At 45.5% G+C, this 13,480-nt stretch overlaps 1 long non-coding RNA gene across 1 annotated transcript; it reads left to right on the top strand.

The window, feature by feature from the left end:
* Nucleotides 1-355: 355 nt before the first annotated feature.
* LOC120937218 lies at nucleotides 356-13,047 on the top strand. Its single transcript, XR_005748687.1, has 3 exons — nucleotides 356-648; nucleotides 12,754-12,822; nucleotides 12,903-13,047. It is a non-coding gene; the product is annotated as an uncharacterized LOC120937218 (long non-coding RNA).
* Nucleotides 13,048-13,480: the final 433 nt, after the last annotated feature.

Raw genomic sequence — 13,480 nt, 5'->3', positions numbered from 1 at the left:
ACACCTGCCTCATTCCAATTTGATCAGCTAAACAAGTGGATCCTTCCCCTTCCATTTAATCAGATGAGAGGGCCCATAGAGTAGAGTGGGCTGTGTCTGTGTCTGCTTTGCATACACAGAGTGGACGCAGAACTGTCATCTGGTGATTGTGGCCCACGACCGGTTACTAGGTCGCTTAAGTGGCCCTCGCTCTTCAAAAGGTTGGGAACCCCTGCCCTAGATGTACCTTTAACAACACCCAGTCATTCCCTAACCATTGGAGATGACCCTGTTCAGAACTTGTTCATTAGTTAGTTCTCTCACCTATACCTGCCTTACCTCTGAATGTGCATGGCCCTCTTATGATCTTGCCTTCACCAGATGATGGAGGAAACTTCATGTTTTGAGCCCTGGGCTTTGACTCCAGGGAGGGCTTCTGCCCTTTTGTTACTTGTATGATTTAATGAGCATAATATTTTGCATAACAGTCAACTGGTTTAACATGTTCTCCTTTCCGCTTTCTTTTTCTTACCATTTTTCTATCTTTCCCTTCCTACCCTCGCATTGGACTTCGACCCCGTGCTTCAGTTCTGATGGCCCACCACCACAAGAGAAGAGTGCTGCACTTTCCAACGATGGGCTCCTCACCACATGCTAACAAATACCCAGGTAAGAATGCTCCGCCCCACCACGAAGACACAGAACTCCACATATTCTATTGTCACCCATAACATAGATGGATTTAATTCCCCCAAGAGGAACATGATCTTCCAATAGTATTGCAGACAGAAAATAGATATCCTGTTATTACATGAGACATTTTTCCAAAACCTCAACCCCCAGGAATCTTAGTGCCAAATACCCGCATTAATACCTTTTATCAGGCAGCGAAAAGAAAAGAGGGGTGGCTATATGCTTCTCGGGAAGGACTCCCTTTACCCCATCACCATAGTGAAGGATAAAATTGGGAGATATATCATGGTGGTTGGTCGTATTCATGATCAATTAGTATCCCTTATCTCCCAAGATCCTTATGCCTAAGGTCCAAGGGCAGGGTGATTATGGGGGGGGGGTATAGTAATATTCCGCAGGACCATACATTAGACAGATCTGATCCGGTTAGGGCAATCCTCAAACAAGTACCCAAGAATAGCAACAAGATAGCTCGACTGCTACATCTTTATGGTCTGGTTGACGCCTGGCGGGAAGACAATCCCTCCACCAGGGACTATACTCACTTTTACCACATGCATAGAACGTATTCACGTATAGACTAACACAGCGTTATTACAATATATGATATTGACAAAGATCTTGACTGTTCCCTGGTCGGATCACGTCCTCGTTAAAGTATCACTCTCAAATATATGGACAAAGCCCTCTCCTTCTACATGGTGCCTAACCGCTTCCATGCTAAATGATCCCATCTTGTACTCAGAAATAGAAACTGAATTATTATTTTTTCAGGACAATTTATCATCTGAGAAGTCTCCAGCCATAAACTGGGCCGCCCATAAGGCTACCATATGGGGAAAGCTTATCCAGCTGGCTGCTAGATCTAAACGTAATTGAGACAGCACCATCAAACAGCAGGAAATAGAGTTACAACACCTCCTAGATGAACAGAAAAAGGCTCCGTTAATAGACATCAGACACAAAATTGACTAGCTAGATTGGCTCAAAATTTGGCTCTCACCACCCAGGCAGAAAAATCCATTTGATGGTCAAAGCATAAATACTACACGATGGGTGATAAACCGACTACCCTGCTAGCCAGGAAACGAATTCCACCGGAAATACTCTTTGACAACTGACCCAGAACCTGCAATAATAAGAGAGTTCCAAGACTTCTCGATATTATACCGGCAACAGGCTCAATTTTCGATAGAGCAGACACATTATTTTCAAAACATCCCTCTACCGCAGCTTCAGCAAGCCCATACTGAGCTTATGCAAGGAGAAGTCTCGGAGCCAGAAATTAAAATGGCCATTAAATTCCTACACCCATTTAAGACCCCGGGCCCAGACAGCTTTTCGGGCCAATACTATTGGAAATATCAAGAAATTCTCATCCCTCACTTATGCACCTATTTCAATGACATCCGTAGGGGTAATTGCATCCCAGCCCATGAAAACACAGCATGTATACATGTCATACCAAAACTGGTTAAAGACCATGGAGCTTGCTCTAATTACCACCCAATATCCATGGTAAACGTGGACTTGAAAATAATGTCCAAAATATTGGCCTGTAGCCTGAATACTTTTCACGCAAGTGACATACACCCTGATCAAGCAGGATTCATTCCTGGCAGATCCAGGTTTACCTGGCTACCAGGCATCTGACCAAACCAGGAGAATAATAGACATTATTTCAGCTGTTAGTTCAGATTGGGATGGGAAGGGGATTAGACAAGCCATGTTGCTATCTTTAGATATTAGGAAGGCCTTTGATTCCCCTATCATGGGACTACCTCTTCTATGTCCTATCAAGATATAGATTTGCATAGGAGTGCTTCATCCTACCATTCTGTTAAGAATGTACACTACTTCTTGCATCATCTTTTTTTATCCTCTGAGTGTATGTGTAGGTGTTAGTTTTTTCCATATTTGTCTTTAACCACCTCAATACAGGGCACTTTCACCCCCTTCCTTCATTTTTTAGCTTTCAGCGCTGTCATATTTTAAATGACAATTGCACGGTCATGCAACACCTTACCCAAATAATTTTTTTATCCTTGTCTTCAGACAAATATCACTTTCTTTCGGTGGTATTTAATCACTGCCTGGATTTTTATTAAATTTTTTGCAAAAAATGAAAATTTAAAAAAAAAAAAAAAAAAAAAAAGGTTTCTCATTTTCTGTCAGTAAACTTTGTAACAAAGTAATTTTTCTCCTTCACTGATGAGGCTGCACTGATGAGGAGGCACTGAGTGCTGATCGGCTCTCCTCACCACACTGTCAGTGTGAGACACGGAGAGCCGGTTTACGGCACTTCCGTATTTACATGTGTCCGGCTGTGTCCTAGCAACATGGTGCGGCCACGATCGCCATGCTATGCACACCTGTGGGTGCGCTGCAGCGGCTGTTCTGGGGGCCCGTCATATGACGTGCTGACAGGGGGCGGGCGGCAAGCAGTTAAGTAAACCATTCATTCTCTCACTTCGAACCTGCTGCCTGTGGATGATGGGGAATGTGAAAACACCCAGTGTACACAATGGTCCTCAACCCATTGGTTTCCAGCTTGTCTTGTAAAATGTGTGCCATTGTGTGGACTTCTTGAGGAATCCCATAATGCAGTGTTAGCAATTGCATAGGTTTAAAGGTTGTCTTCTGATCATCATGTTCATCCTTTATTGTATGATTTGGTTAGGTGCAAATACGCACAAGAAACAAAGTCTAGTCTTTACACACCATATTTCCGTGTGGGTGTTTTGATTTGCCAATGCATCAGAGCGCTCCATACATCCAGAAGTTCTAAAAGCCTGGGTCTAGTTGAACCACCAACCTTACAGAGCATCAGTCGTTTTTGCAGTGCTTTTTGGGCGCTTTCATGATGTGAGCTAAATGGACCCATTTTGAAGCACTTTCAAACCGCTTTTAAGGCCCTATAGAAGCAATGTCCTTTCATTTCTAAGGGCAGGGGCATAGCGCTCCAAACCCTACCCAAAGATGCTGCTTGCAGGACTTTTTTTTTTTTTTACAGTACCACAAGAGCACCCCAGTGTGAAAGCACACATTTAAGTGAATGGGAGGCAATTTTCTGCGCTGAAATGCCTGAAAACTGCCTCAGTGTGAAAGGGGTCTAAAGTTTTTGAATTTTGATGCTATGAAACAAAGTCACTTCAGCTCGTGTCTAACACTTTGTGGTTTGTGTTGTCTGAAAATATATTGCCACTGACACATATAGCCGGCAATTCTCTGTTTTCAGCATGTTAATTTTAACTAGTTTTACAGAAGAATCACCCTCCTGTCACTCCAGAGGAGCACTTCCCATCCCCTGTTTCCAAATTTATTTTTGTGTTTCATTAACTATTCTGCTGCCGCCCATTGGGTAGGCTGGATTTCAACTTCCCTTTTTTTCCAGTGTCCGATATTGGTACACCACTGCAAAAGTTCTGTTTTCTTGTACATTTTCAGTCTCCCTGTAGGAGTTATCTCCTCCACATTCCTTTGTTTAAACCGGTCTCTGACCCTCTCCATATCTCCTAGTTGTCCCAATAAAGCAGCTGCCACATGAACCTTCTTCTTAGCATCAATAGCACTCAACATTGTAAGCAATGCAACTTTTAGGTGTGAAGGAGCACCAGCCAGCAGCTTGTTTCTTATATGTGCAGTAAACAGAGCCTGTCCAATTAACATGCACAGTAGGCGCTTCCACAAGAGGGTCTGCAATCAATCCACTCAAACACCCATACTCTTTTAGCCTTTAAAATTACCTCTCCTATTGTACACCAAGGCATTACATCCGTAAGCTCTGTAGGGATGTCATGAACCTGGACTATAGAATCTCTTATACAATGCAACAGGGATAATATAACAATAGTGGCTCTAGCTCTGTGCACATATAGTCTTACACTGGGATCCGTTGGCCATGCTGCCTAGACATACTTCTCTTATAAACAAAATAATTCCAGCTCATCCCAGATCCCACAAGCAGAATCCACGTTAATATTGTTGTTTAGCACCTTTTGCTGCACGTGATATGTCCTTAGCTGGAAAAGCATTACTACTCCTAGTAGTACGTTCAGGTACCGCTGTTCCCTGTCTAGATGCAACAATAGCTCAAGCTTTACATTATTCATCTCATCACCGATTTTAATCTCTTCACCGGAGTCTAATCCTGACCAGTATGCTTATTCCTCCCAATCTCCCCTGGTAACCAGGGTGTGTACTTTTACTGCAGCATTCCTTCCTGGTAATCTCATACCTTTCTTTTAAAGCTGGTTATTCACAGTTCTCACCACATAATCTGTGTTACCATAAAGCTGTGTTTCCAATTCCCCCCGGTGTTTTTTTGAAGATCGAAAAAAATAAAATGTAAGATATGAAGTTGACCTTTTACTGCCTGCAACTCCACTCTCTTTTTTTGTCTGGCTATGAGTGCCTGAAAAATATCCATCCTAATAAAGATGTCATGGTCTGGGGTCAGGCTCAGAGTCCAGTAGCTATAGCAAAATAAGCTCCCACTGACCAGTAGGACAGGTATACAAGCAGGTCAACCTGGCGGATGACACAGGCTCATCTAAGCTGCGGGTTCTAAGTACTAACTGGTATTCACCAGAGCTCCTGATGCTGGAGACAGGTTTTACTTCATGTAGGTACCAGCTTGCAGTCCTCAGGATTGTCCCACCAGGGGTCCCGACCTGGATCCAGCTGCGGCGAAGGCCATCCTCACCACTAGAGGCTCTGGTGAACACAAAGCTGGGTCTTAGACTCCGCGCCCTGGGGAATCTTGGGTTTACGCTTCCTCTCTGATAGCAGCAGTTGGCTATAGGGTTCACTACCCTGTGGTGCATCCCTGACCCCAACGTAGTGCACTTGTCACCTGGTCACAGGTGACCTGACAGTTTGAACTTCCCGCTTTGATCAGCTTCAGACCTCTTTGGGAACCCTGGATCAGCAACCCCAAGTACAACCAGCAGCTGCACCTATCGCATTCACTACAGCTGCCAGCTCCGTCCCGTTTCTCTGGGGACTCCAAGTCCTGCAGGGGATTCCTTAGCCAATGCACTATTCATTTTGAGCTCCTGCCCCAACACTTTCTGTCTGATGGGGCTAAGATAGCCTATATCATTTCCCTCCTCTCCGGTGAAGCTTAAGGCTCCATGCACACTGGACTAAAAAAACATCGATTCTACAGGCGTTTGACGTTTTTTTCTCCTGCCTCTAGAAGCACTTATATTGTGCTCTATGTGTCTTTGCACATTATTGACTGCTACAGGAGCTTTCTGTCAGGGATGTTCAGAGGCAGGAAAAAAAACCCTTCTCTATCGTGTTTCCTGGAGGAGTTTAGGAGCTGTAAAAACGTCAGTCTCTCCTAAACTCCTCTTATCTCTTCTGAACTTCAAGTGCCAACGTTTTTTTAGGTGTGTTGTGGAAGTAAAAACTTTTGCAGAGGGAAGTGTAGTGCAAAAAACGCCTATAAACTAAACTCTCATAGACTCGCCTAAACTCTCATAGACTCGCCTAAACTTTGTACAATATGCTTTCATTTTGCGTCTTTTATGCCAAGTTTTTCAAGCAAATAAAGTTGACGTTTTTTCTGCTCCTAGTGTGCATGGAGCCTTAGCCTGGGCAGCCCCTCTCTGGGAATCGAATGATCCAGTGGTTTCTAGCCTGTCTGTTTTCTTGAAACTTTTTTGGAATATCTTCGAAGAACCGGCTCGTGTCTCTTCAGCGGCCAGAGCCCTTTTTTAAGTCTCCGCCAAGAATCCCGTTCAGTGGGACAATATGCTCTTCAGTTCCGTATCCTCTCAGCTGAATTGAGCTGGAACAATGAGGCCTTAGTCGCAACCTTTTTGCATGGCCTTTCTGATAGAGTGAAGGATGAATTAGCAGGAAGAACCATCCCCACTGATCTGGACAGAGTGATCTCCTTGTGTAACCAGATCGATATTCGCTTTCAGGAAAGGACCCTAGAAAAGCAACGCCAGCATTCCTTGGTCCTTAGTCAGCCTGACCTCCCCTCTGCTTGCAGCAGTAGGCCATAGGGTTCACTACCATGTGGTGCATCCCTGACCCCAACGGGGTGCACTTGTCACCTGGCCACGGGTGACCTGACAGAGCATCTTCAAAGAGGTTTCCCAAATAGGTTCAAAGGGTACTTTTAGGAATGTTCTCAGTACTATGGATAGGCCCCAGGTAGAAAGCTTACATTTTGGAGCTGGCCTACATCTCAAAACAGCGTTTTAAAATCTAGAAATAAGTGGGTTGTCCTGCAGTGACTTCAGCAAATCTGCACTTTGATTGTACTGAGGGCTAGCCCTTTGTCTACTCCATTTTGCAGAAATTCCAGGATAGTAGATAAATCCATGACTTGAGGCCTGTTGGATTCTATCAGACAAGTATTGACTCTTTTCCAATTTTTCCATAAATTGCTCTTGTTTTCAAATTTGGAGCAAGGTATTAATTACTCTGTCCAATAGACCTATAGTTCTCCAAAAATGTTTAAGATACTAAGCCGCCAATTTTAGCATACATATGTCTGAATGGAATAGGGGCCCATAGGAAAGGAGGTCCCGCCTGAGAGGTAGTAGCAAAGGGGGGCTGGTTGGTTAAAGAGAGTACTATCAAAATCCCAGGCCCTCTTCGGCCATTAGGGCACCACAAGCATTATTTGGATAGAATATCTCAGTATCAAATGAATGTGGGGAAAGCAACACAAATCTTGAATGTCAAACTACCACCTGGTCCTTTTAGCTCTTTAGAGAAAAACCTGTGTGTTTTTGCGTTCTGCTTGAAAATAAGTAAATTTCTGGACTTCCCCAGCAAGAAACTATTTGCTCAAAAACCTCTGAATAAAAAGATCACTCCTCCTGTGATACCTGATGTTGCTCTGTTCTTCTTTGAGGTGGATGGCAGAGACTGAACAAAGGGTTTGTTGTGCCCACAGAAATATGCTCTGAGCTATCCCCATCAGCGGGGTACTTCTGGTTCCCCCCGCCTGTTGTGGTAAGCCACCATGGTTGTAATGAAAAATAATATTTGGGAGCGGGTAACATCGCCTTGTTGTTTTTCTATATACGTAAGCATGGAGATACTATTAACTTCTCTCCTTAGGTGGATAGTTGCTTTCTTATCCACCATTTCCTGGTGCCCATTTGGTATAATATTGCTGTTGTTTTCAACACCAATATATAATTCTCTGTTATTATAGTGTTCTTGATCATATATATATATTTTTGTGCCACCATGCATGCATTCCTTTCAGCCCCATTTCTTCCAGTCTTTCCATGGTTCATCACGTGCTATATGGGCACTAGGGGCGCACCAGGCTTACGGACTATGGTCGGTTTGGTCCGCCAGGGTGATCCCCTCCCCCCTTTTGTGCCATCTGACTTATGTGCTTACGCTCTGGGTGACCCAGTCCTTTTTGGGCCACCCAGTTCGTTCAATGTATTGGGGTCAGTTTTTTGCCTTTACAGGAGCAACAACCTTTATGGATTTTTCCATTGGGGTTGTCTGCTTTAACAGCTTGCTTACTCGCCGCCGCCTCCTCCTATGGCTGGCGAACTTGGAGTGGGTTCCATCCACTTTGGCAGTCGGTTTGCAGCCTGCAAGGCTGGTTTCCCTTCTCCAAAATGGCGCTCGTGAACGTCATCATCTCAGTGACGCCTCTGGTGCGTCACTGCGCATGCGCGGCCACCGCTTCTCCATCCCAGGGCGGGCCAGTGCTTTATGGGGGGTTTTCTCTTACATCTTTGCTCTCTTCTACCGAGCATATCTGCCTCCCAGGGCTGACGCATTTGGAGGGGGGTGTACCCGCACTGGCAGTCTGCCAGGCTGGTTTCCCTCTTCCAAGATGGCGATCGCCAGCGTCGTCATCTCAATGACGCCCGCCGGGCGTCACTGCGCATGCGCTGTCAATGCTGTTCTGTCTAAGGGCGGGACAGCATTATGGGGCGTTTTTCCATCCCTGCTCTCCCCAATCCAGCACACCTGTCACGAGGCACCATGGATTTTAGCCCACCCCCAGCAGCGTTGCATCACGCAAGGCTGGGGGGTATTTAAAGGCCATTATCATTTGCCTCTTCATGGCTGTTGTCAGAGTCCTAGGCTGTTCCTGCCTTATAGTCTCTTTGGATTTGATTTCAAACCTCCCTGTTACCCGCTCCCAAATATTATTTTTCTTTACATACCGGGATGTGGCGTTACTGATTTGATTATCTATGCCTCATTTACCCATTTGGTCCACCATGGTTGTAAGGTCTGACTGAACCTGGAGATGATGGCCCCTGATCTGCTCTTGAAATGCAGTCATTCCCCTGGCCGCTGCCACAAGTTCCTTCCAGTTGAAAAAGGTCTCCTTTACTCCTGGGATCATCTGCTTGAGACCATTGCCTTTCCAGATTGGCTCTCCAAACCCACCTTCTGGCATCTGGCTTTAGAAAACGAGAAATCAGTAGCACCCAGTGCAAGCCCTTCCTGCAAGTTTCTCAGATTTCTCCACCACCACAAGGAATGTTTTGCTCAAAAGGCATATCCTCTCTTGTGTTTCAAGTACCTTAGAAGACATGATTGTAGTGGCTTCTGGCTAAATCTGGCCCACTACAACGTTGGTAGGACTGCCGTCATTAGGCCCAATACTGACATCACCTCTCTTACTGTTACTATGAGACTCCTCTGGAGCTGAGCTACCTTCAAAGTCATCTGGTTGATCTTTTCTTCCGGGAGAACTATCTTTTGTTTTTTTGAATGTACCATGTATCCCAGGAAAGGAATGGTCTCAGATGGACAGAAATTTTACTTCTCTTTGTTTACTATCCATCTGAGACTCTCCAACCATTGCTGTGCCTTCATTAAGTACATCCAAAGCTTCTCGCTGTTGGATTCCATAAAGAGTAATTAATTATCTAAATATGGAATGACCATGATGGACTTAAGCCTCAATGGGGCCAATGCCTCTACCAAAGTCTTGGTGAATATTCTAGGTGCTGATGTGAGTCCAAAGGACAGAGCACCACACTGAAGATGGTACACATTCTCCCCGATCTCTATCACCAGGCATAGGTACTTCTGGGAACTCTCCCTTATGGTGAATTTGCAAATAGGCATCTTTTAAGTCCATTGTAAAGGACTGCCTGACACCCCAACTGTGCATCTCCGCCAAACTACACCTTCCTACACTCTGGAACCAGAATATAGCAATGTCAACCCAAACCTCCCTAATTACCAAATAGGCCCAGTATATTAGGTTGGGACTGTAAATAGCAAATTTACCCCATGCAAACAGAACCAATGTTGGAGTACAAGATTGACTTTACTTGTGACGTCATCCAGAGGACCCTCCCCTTATGACATCACCGCCCGGGGCATGATAGGGTGGTGACATAAGGGGCCTCCATATGACGCCACACACACGGTTACCCTGCCCCATGTCAATATAAGTAGTGGCACACCACGCACACAGCAATAGAGCGAAGAGAGCGTTGAGTCAACATTGGAAGAACAGAGGGAGAGGACAGCAGAGAAGACCCGGCAAGAGTGAGAAGACAGCATACAAGACCTGGCAGAGGCAGAAGAGAGCGAACAGAGGGAGAAGAATCGGAGAGGGCTAGAAGACATCAGCGAAGACGACCCAGACAGCAGAAGACATCAGCGGAGAAGGCAGAACAGCTGGAGAGGGGAGAAGAAATCTGAAGCGACGCAGGAGCTGCCCTAATAAATTACTTTATAAACCTGTGTACTGCATTTTATTTTTGACACTTTTTTTTATAGGTGAATGGGTAGGGGTACAATGGACCACCTGCAGACCCCGACAACCAATGGCCAGGGTTGTCGGAAAGAGGCACTTGTCCTCACCAACATGGGGACAAGGTGCTTTAGGGTGGGGCATTCACTCCTCCCCCCACACTGTTTCCTGACATGCCAGGCTGCGTGCTCGGATAAGGGTCTGGTATGGAATTGGGGGGGGGGGGCGACAATGCCATTTTTTCGGCACGGGGGGGACTTCCCATTTAAATCCATGCCAGACCGAAGGGCCTAGTATGCTCTTGGAGGGTGAACCTATGCCGTTTTTTTTTTATTTGGATAAAAGATCATCAGAGCATGCCAAAGTCGGATTCAATGGGCTGAAGTAGGATCAAAGTCAGACCAAAGTAGTGCAGGGAGCATTTTCAAAGTCTGACGGACTTGTGTCGGACCAGTTAAGACGGCTCTCATAGGGAAACATTGATTATCATGCGACATGAGCTCCCAATGTCGCAGCGTTTGTCGTACCAGTGTGAACCCGGCCTAATGGGAGTGATTTCAGAATTATCAACCAGCTGCTGCACCTGCAAAGCTCTAATGAGGAAAATTGCAGGGCCTGCATCCCATTATATTTGATTTCCTATTGGAAGTATCTCACCAAAAAATAAAGATAAAAGGTCTGAAGTCACCAGTGATACACCTCCATCCCTGTATGCATATGCAGAAAAAGAAAGAGTTGCCCTTGGGACTTTAAATGAGGTGGTCACAGTTTGCCACTGAGTAACAAAAATAGTAACAGTATAACTTTTTTTATTAAAATAGATGTACATACATGAGTAATACAGCATGGTAGCTCAGCCAATGGATTTGCACATAATAAAGGGTAATTAAAATTGCCATGCTCCTACACCCATTGGGTGGCATCTGCTACAGCTCTGTCACCCAATGGCAGTGCAGTTTGTTCTCTTGGATGGACGGGAGTCTACTGCGTATGTGTACTCCCATTGGCAGCTGGCGGCCCGGCATCAGCATACCTATCCATCCTCGCATGGCGTTGGGGGAGGGGCAGACCCCACCCCTTCAGGGATATAGGTCAGTGGTGAGACATGGCTGAGATCATTTCCTTCACTCACCAACACCATGCACGTCATAGGGATTTCTACTGCTGTTCAGCGATTTCACACATTAAGGTTAAAACACATTTTCCCCACCCTAGCACTCACCTGGTGCTTCATCTGCATTCTTTGCATTTTTTTTTTTTAAACCTTTTTTCACACTATAGGGATTGATCTCCCAGACAAACACATTGGCCCAGATTCAGGTACATTTGCGCTTTATTTGCGGAGGCACAGGGCAACGATTTTGCCCTACGCCCCCGCAAATATTTTGCGCTGCCCTCGATTCACGGAGCAGTAGCTACGTAAATTGCGAGGGCGCGCCGGCAAAATTGCCCGGCGTAAGCGCGCGCAATGTAAATGATCCCGCCGGGGGCGGGAATCATTTAAATTAGGCGCGCTCCCGCGCCGAGCGCATGCTCCGTCGGGAAACTTTCCCGACGTGCATTGCGGCAAATGACGTCATTTGCTTCAAAGTGAACGTGAATAGCGTCCAGCGCTATTCACGAATCACTTACGCAAACGACGTAAAATTTGAATGTCGCGACGCGGGAAGGGCGGGTATACTTTAGCATTGGCTGCCCCTACTATTAGAAGGGGCAGCCTTATGCTAAAGACGCCATACGGAAACTCCGTACCTTGCGTACGCAGGGCCCGCGCAACTTTGTGAATCGGTGTTAGTATGCAATTTGCATACTATACGCTGATCACAATGAGAGCGCCCCCTAGCGGTCAACGCAAGAATGCAGCCTAAAATCAGCGTGGCATAAGAGCCTTATGCCACGCAGATTTTAGGCTGCAGTCGGCGTTACGATGTTCCTGAATCAGGAGCATTCGTAACGCCGGAGCAAGTAAGCAATTGCGCTGCGTAACCTATGGTTACGCAGGCGCAATTGCTTGCTGAATCTGGGCCACTGCTTCAGGATTTACTTTTTTACCCATGGTCTCTGTCTGCTCCATTATTGGATCAGGTTAGTCCATATATGTTTCTATACAAATAACTTTTGTCTACTTTGCTTAGTTAGTAAGGTTTGATACATGCTCTCATAAAAATATTTTTATACTATATACCTTGACATTTATCTTATTAATTTTGGCAAATCATTGAAACACATACAATTATCTTTACAGCTGATATCTATCAAGTTGCATACTGAGACAATTAGGACCATTCACCTTTACCCATGCCATGTCTGCCGCCTGACGTCCTCCCTGGGGGTATCTGTGTTTGTTTTCTCCCCCTCAGCTCCCGAGCACTTTGGCTGCTGCCGTCCATTTGGGGGTTCAGCAATGGAGACACTGGCTTCGTTCATTGGTAAGTATTGGGCCAGTTCTGGCCCATTCTGCCATTGTTCTTGCATTTACCACTGTGACACATCTCCTTATCTATTTTAGATACATTCCATCTGCATCCACCCCTGATGAGAGAGCAATGATCTTGCGAAACGTGCGGCGGGTTCTCTGATGTGTGCATTTGTATATACTGCATTGTATAACGTTTGTATCAATTTTAATTACCCTTTATTATGTGCAAATCCATTGGCTGAGCTACCATGCTGTATTATTCATGTATGTACATCTATTTGAATAAAAAAAGTTATACTGTTACTATTTTTGTTACTCAGTGGCAAACTGTGACCACCTCATTTAGGCTGCATTCACACCTTAGCGCAGCATTTTGTACATCGATTTGCCGCGACAAATTGCGTCGTTTTGTACCGCAATTTGCCGTGACAAAACGCAGCGTTTTTAACTGCGTTTTTTTAACAGGTCATTGTCGGCTATGCCGAACGCCGAAGCCGCCTGAATACCCGCGTCAAAAAAGGGTCCGGGACTTGTTTGAGCTTCACGCGATTGGCGTGGAGATGTGAACCATCTCCATAGAGATTAATGTTATTTCTCCCCTCCAGCGTATCTGAGCGTCGCGCTTCAGGCGTTTTGTCGCTCAGGTGTGAATGGAGCCTTAACCACTT

Source organism: Rana temporaria, chromosome 4 (genome assembly GCF_905171775.1).
Source record: "Rana temporaria chromosome 4, aRanTem1.1, whole genome shotgun sequence".
NCBI classification, from domain to species: Eukaryota; Metazoa; Chordata; class Amphibia; order Anura; family Ranidae; genus Rana; species Rana temporaria.
The sequence above is the reverse complement of the archived record's forward strand: the minus strand, read 5'-3'. Positions and strand labels throughout refer to the sequence as shown.